The sequence below is a fragment of the Lissotriton vulgaris genome, chromosome 4_2, assembly GCF_964263255.1.
Source record: "Lissotriton vulgaris chromosome 4_2, aLisVul1.2, whole genome shotgun sequence".
NCBI classification, from domain to species: Eukaryota; Metazoa; Chordata; class Amphibia; order Caudata; family Salamandridae; genus Lissotriton; species Lissotriton vulgaris.
Window position 1 is genome coordinate 21686950 of NC_141692.1, and position 6000 is coordinate 21692949.

Sequence of the window (6000 nt, forward strand, 5' to 3'; positions counted from 1 at the left end):
TACACATGATGCCACGAATACTACCAACTGTTGGGTGTGTGGGATGATACCTACGCTCCAAAAGAAAGGAGGAACACCTTTTATTCCTCTACCGTTTTCCCATAATGGTTCGTGTCAAGCTTGGTATGCACTTTTGTTTGCTTCTGGATAGCCTTCATTATGTGGGATTAACTTTTGTCTGAATAAAGTATGCTATCAAGATAAAGATGGTAATACTCAAGCTAAAGAGACTAAATGGGAATGGGAAGAGTATCAACCTGATAATATTTCAACACCATATGTCTTCACGAACATGAGTACAATTAAAAATAATGGACCTTTTGGAGTTTCTGTGACCAGAGCTAAAGCAGATTTGTGTATAAGCAGTGTTGGGAGAATTCCAGTCGGACGGAGTGAATGTATTCTGACATTCACTATTAAAGGAGCTAATAATAGTAGTTTCACATCGTCGCACAATACGTTTTTTGTTTGTGGTAATAAAGGATACTATCAATTACCTGTTAGGTGGTCTGGTGTATGTTATATATCATTTTTGATACTACCTGTGCTCCTAGCCCCTCCATCATATCACCGGGATTTAAAATTGTACAACGACATTTCCAAGAACAGATACAAACGAACAATAAGTACAGATGAGGTTGATCAGACTGATACCACTTTGCAACAATATGTCGATTTCAATTTGGGATTGTTCTTCTTTGTGGGTGCTGCATTGAATAGCAGAAAGATCAGGCAATTGACTCGTGTTGTGGAAGCTGTCACCAATCAAACAGCTAAGGCACTTGGGAACATTACAGAGGAGCTGCAAGTTGCGAGGATTGCAGCACTCCAGAATCGCATGGTATTAGATGTGATTCTGGCTGATTGAGGTGGTGCATGCTGCATCATTGGCAGCAGCTGTTGTGTCTTCATTCCGAATCACTCGCCTTCAGTATATGACGCAATCTCTAAACTGCATAAGGTTGCTGCAGAAATTCGCCCCGAGACTGGTACATGGACATTTTCTAACTGGATATGGACACTCTTTATTATTTGGTGCTGGAAGCTACTGACTATTCTATGTAAACTACTGGTGATACTATTTACATGCTGTACTTGTGTACAATGTGGTCCTATGCTTTGCTCCATGTGCATCACTGCTTGTACACCTGCCAAAAGAAATATTACATAAATAAAAGCACACCAAATGTTAAATAAAGAGATCACTGAGATTATAAGCATCAATGTACAGGATGCATATCTAGACCCCAGATAAACAAATGTCTTCAGCTAATGCTAAAAGGATCGTCTGTTGTAATTTGGCAGCGATTAGGTTAGTATTAGCGGACGTCATCCTGCATTTAGAGACTATCTTGTTCGTTTTGTGGAATCCATTTTGTATTTCTGTCAGCCAATTTGTTTGCAATGTGCTCGCCATGTACTCTGTCCTACTTTTCTGTTAACTGCTCTTGAAATCTGCCTGGAGACAAACTATATTCAGCATCTCGCACCTTTGCACATGCTCAGATGAGCTTGCAGCTTTCCATGCAGCTGCTGTAGTCTGTAAGTGTCAGGATGTGTTCACCAGAATTAGCAACTGTTAGTCCCTCCCACTTGTTGACTGTGCATTTTCTGTATGACGTTGTATGTACCTAAAACCAGCATTTTGTACTTGTACCGCCTTCATTTGAGCCCCTGTGTGGGTATAAAAGGACCAAGCTCCTTCCATTCAGTGTGCTACTTCATACATTACCGAAGGGTGTTGTGTGAATATAGTTCCACCTCAATATGTTTAATAAACCTTGTATTTTCTATTCCAGTTTCTGTGCCAACTTCTTCCTATTGGATCTGAGGACTCTGTGCAGAGAAGGGTGAATCCCTTGCACTGGTAGGCCTTGCTGAGGCTCACCACCACAACGGTGTCTCTGAAAGCAGTTGTTTTCATTTACTTGGCACGGGTTCAGGTTCGATAGAATGAAATGATACGGGCTAGGCACATCCCTCCGCCGTGAAGCCATCCCAAGAGCTGTTTTAAAGTTAACAGGAGAATTTCCCCCATACTGTTCTCATCTGTCATTCCGGGAGACGTCTGTTCTCCGAGCGCTCACTCCGTACATTCCTACACATTCGGGATTGAAAATGTTATGTTTCCGTTCACACGGTAAGAGCACGCTGTCAATTAGCCACCTCGTGCTTGCACAACTCTTTCTCCCCCCAAAAAAATGTTTCTTGCATGCCGTGATGTGACACATTGAACTTCCACCTAGCAAAAGCATTGTTGCTGTCAGAGTGACTTTTAACATTTAACAATTTGTGCTCAAATTAAGTTATATTTATTTGTAGCAAGTAGGATTTACGATTTTTTAAAATGAGTGCTGCAAAATGACGTCACCAAAACTTTTCTTGGTTCTTGAGACCAATTTTCTCGCGGAGAGTTTTCGCCGCCAATTTCATCCGAAAAAGCTGTACTACTATTCAGGCACATGCATTGTTCCACTTTATATCAAAACGGTGTGAAATTTACCTTGAAATATGTTTAGACTTGTTACAGTCAATGAACGCACTTTGCGTTTACGGAACCAAATTAAAGTGAAAGTGTCAGTGAAGCTCTCGGCATTGCACGGCGGGGGGGCAGGGTGTGTGTGTGTGTGTGTGTGTGTGTGTGTGTGGGCTGGGTTAAAGATGAGAGCTGAGTAAAATTAACAAAAAGAGGGTTATAGTGGAGAAGCCTGTGTTAGGGTGCAGGGAAAGTGCACTTTTAGTAAGACGTATTGGAAACCATAGAATGGCAGAGGAAAGGCAGTGCTGGGAGGGGGTCTGGGCAACCATGCCAGCATTCCGATTCATGAGCAGATGGTTCTGTTTATGACCTGCAGACCGCATGAAGTGGCTGGTGGCAAATAGAATCAGAGCGGCCGCGAGTCGCTTTGATGTTCTTGTCTTGTCTTGCTTTGTGGGAGGGGTAGGGGGAGCAAATTCCTGTGCACGTGCCTGGCTCACATAAACTGTACGCGATCCGCATTTGATTAGACTTTTCGGATGCCTTACTATAAATCTTGCCTACCATCCCAACGGGATGGAATAGACGAGACTTAAAAAGGGGCATCCGAGCGTATTGTCCTTTCAAGCATTAGGACAGAGGTGATGAGCCATCATGGTGGGAAAGAGGTAAAAGAGACAGAGGAGATAGCCTGCTACTCAGGACTGCAGTTATCATTAGTGCAGCAGGTATAGTTGCTTTGGGGTCAAAGACTGTGAGAGGCTCACAACACCCCAATTATGGGGAGCAATTTGATTAGGATATCTGTTTTTGTCTGATGCATTTGCTGTTTTACAAGTCTCATATTTGGCACGTTTTATAAGCTATAGAAAAAGTATTCCTGAAATCATCTCCTAAGCCCCGCTCCCTGCACGTAGCCATGTCCCTCCCACTCCCACAATCCTTGCCAAGTCACAGGGGATCCACGAAGGGTGCATGCCGTGGCACTGAACGTTAGCGCACCCAAACGTGGTCGCAAAAATACATTTAAAACTAGTATATCTTTAAACCGGTTACAAATATATAACTTATATAATTTTCTTAAATCATGTCTTGGTGTAATATATACAATAAAGTTACATATACATCCTTTTAAAGGTTAAAAATGTACGATGGAATCGCGCACCCAACGCAACATTGCAACTCACATACATGACATACCGCGTGGGTGACACCTCGCACCACTCTCTAACCTAATGCGGAAGGTGTACAACTTAACCAATATGGTGGTGAAATACTTCAATTTACGAAAGGAACGAGACAGATGCATGATGGGAGAACCAATCATTTTATTAATTATTTTAAAAAAATGTTTAATTCAATTTTAGAAAGAAAAAAATTAGAAATTTACAAAAAATGTAAAACAAAAACACTAATGTCTTGCAGATTATACTTACATATTAGCATTTGAAAAAATAATATGAAATTCACTTAAAAAAACATTAGGTTGCAACTAAGTTATAGTTAGAAATTAGCATTTAAAAAACCTTTGAAATTCACTGAAAAAACATAGGTTTCAGGCATGTTACAATTATAAATTATGATTTAAAAAAACAGGGAAAATCATTGAAAAAACATAGGTTTCAGCCACGTTATAGTTAGAAATTAGCATTTAAAAAAACTTGGAAATTCACTGAAAAAAACACAGGTTTCAGGGACGTTATAGGTAATTAGTACAAAACCAGAGAAATTCCCCCGTTATAGTTAGTAGGGCTAACTATAACTTGTGCCCCGGCAATGAACTGCTGATGATGTCAAATATTACATCACTCATGACAAGGTCAGTGACATCACTGCTGACATCACTGATGACATCATCCAGTGAATGTCTTAAAAAAAAGGAATCAGACCTCAGGTTGTAGTTTACAAGTGTTTAATACGCAAAGGACGCAATCCACGCATTTCGGCTCGGCTGAACGTTGATCATGATATAAGACGTCTGTGACGGGGCGGCTGGTCGGCAGGGTGTGAATACTGAGGACTCTGTTGTACATGATTGGTGGTCAGCTGTACCTCTCTCACCTTTTTCCCTCCAGCAGCAGGAACCGTTACCTGTGGAGGACTGGATCCGCCATGACTCTGTGAGTCCCTGGGATTGCGAGACGGACATTGGACAAAGTTACTTTCAGTCCGGTTGCTTGGGTGACGAGACTCCGCCCACTTCGAACGTAGCCACTTTAAAAGAAGGCGGATCCCAGAAGACGCCGGAACCCTTTCCCCCGGAGGACGAGACTGGCGTGGAGTGGAGACCGAGCACGGAGGAGAACGCGAGTAGACGAGTTGAAGACAACAAGCCAGGAGGCCAACGTTCCTGCGAAGCGCCCCGCCACGTTCCCGCGTGGCTTTCCAAGGTACGGGGCAAAGTTGCGGGGTGGGCGGTTTGGAGTGGTTAGACCACTGTGTAAACCGCCTAGTCGTTTCCCTGCACCCTTCCCTCACGTACACTTCGACCACTCGTTTGTTAACTACTTGCACCTGGTTTCCCTCACTTCCCGGTCCCTGTGTGGAGCGTTTTTGAGCGTCTCCCTAATATCGTCTCTCTGTTTCCTTCTTTTTGGGCGGCACTCTCCTGGACTTCGCCTGGAGACCGAAGCTGACGTTTTCCACTCTGGCTGCAACACCACCCGGACGACGCCGGAACACTCTGGAACTGCCTGCTTTTCCTCGAGGCGTCAGAACGGAGCCCGACGAGTTTGCCCGAATAAGACTGACTTCTCGTAGAAAGAAATCATACTTGAAAATAAAACCCTCTCTAAAAGCACTATTCAAGTCTTCTGAATCCGTTACTGACCCAGCAAACCCCACCCCAGTACAACGTCATTGTAGCTTCCTTATTTAAATGTACAAATGCCTCTATTTGCCAACATTATCAAAGGATTACATATTAAATCAAACTAAAAAGCTGTCAGCCATATTCGCCTAGTCATGATGCAAATATTTAGGAATTCATACAATAAAAAAAGAAAACAAGTGTTAATATGCACACAAAGTCATTTCAGCATATCTTGCCTTGTGACCGCCGCACCTGTATGTTCATATTACATGAAAGAAAAGAAATAAAAAGGGGTGGTAATATACACACACTATCCCTAAATAAAGTTCAAGCGATTATATTTCCATTCCATTCACCAGCTCATTTGGAATGTCATCAGTGATGTCATGACCATGTCATGAATGATGTCATGAATGATGTACTGTCGGAGGTCATGAGCAGTGCATTCCGGGGGCATAAGTTATAGTTAGCTCGGGCAACTGTAACTGCTGAATTTCACTGATTTTGTTCGAAAAAACTTGTTTGAAAAACTATTGCGTCCCTGAAATCTTTTTTTTAACGTTAAGTAAGATGCCTTTCACAATTGATGATGGGGGATTGGAAGCAGGGCCTGGCATTGTGCTGCCCATACCCATCCTTGCTGCTCCTGCCTCCCCTCCTCCTTGCCATCCATTGTCCAAGTCCATGCCCCTGCTCCCTCATTACAGCC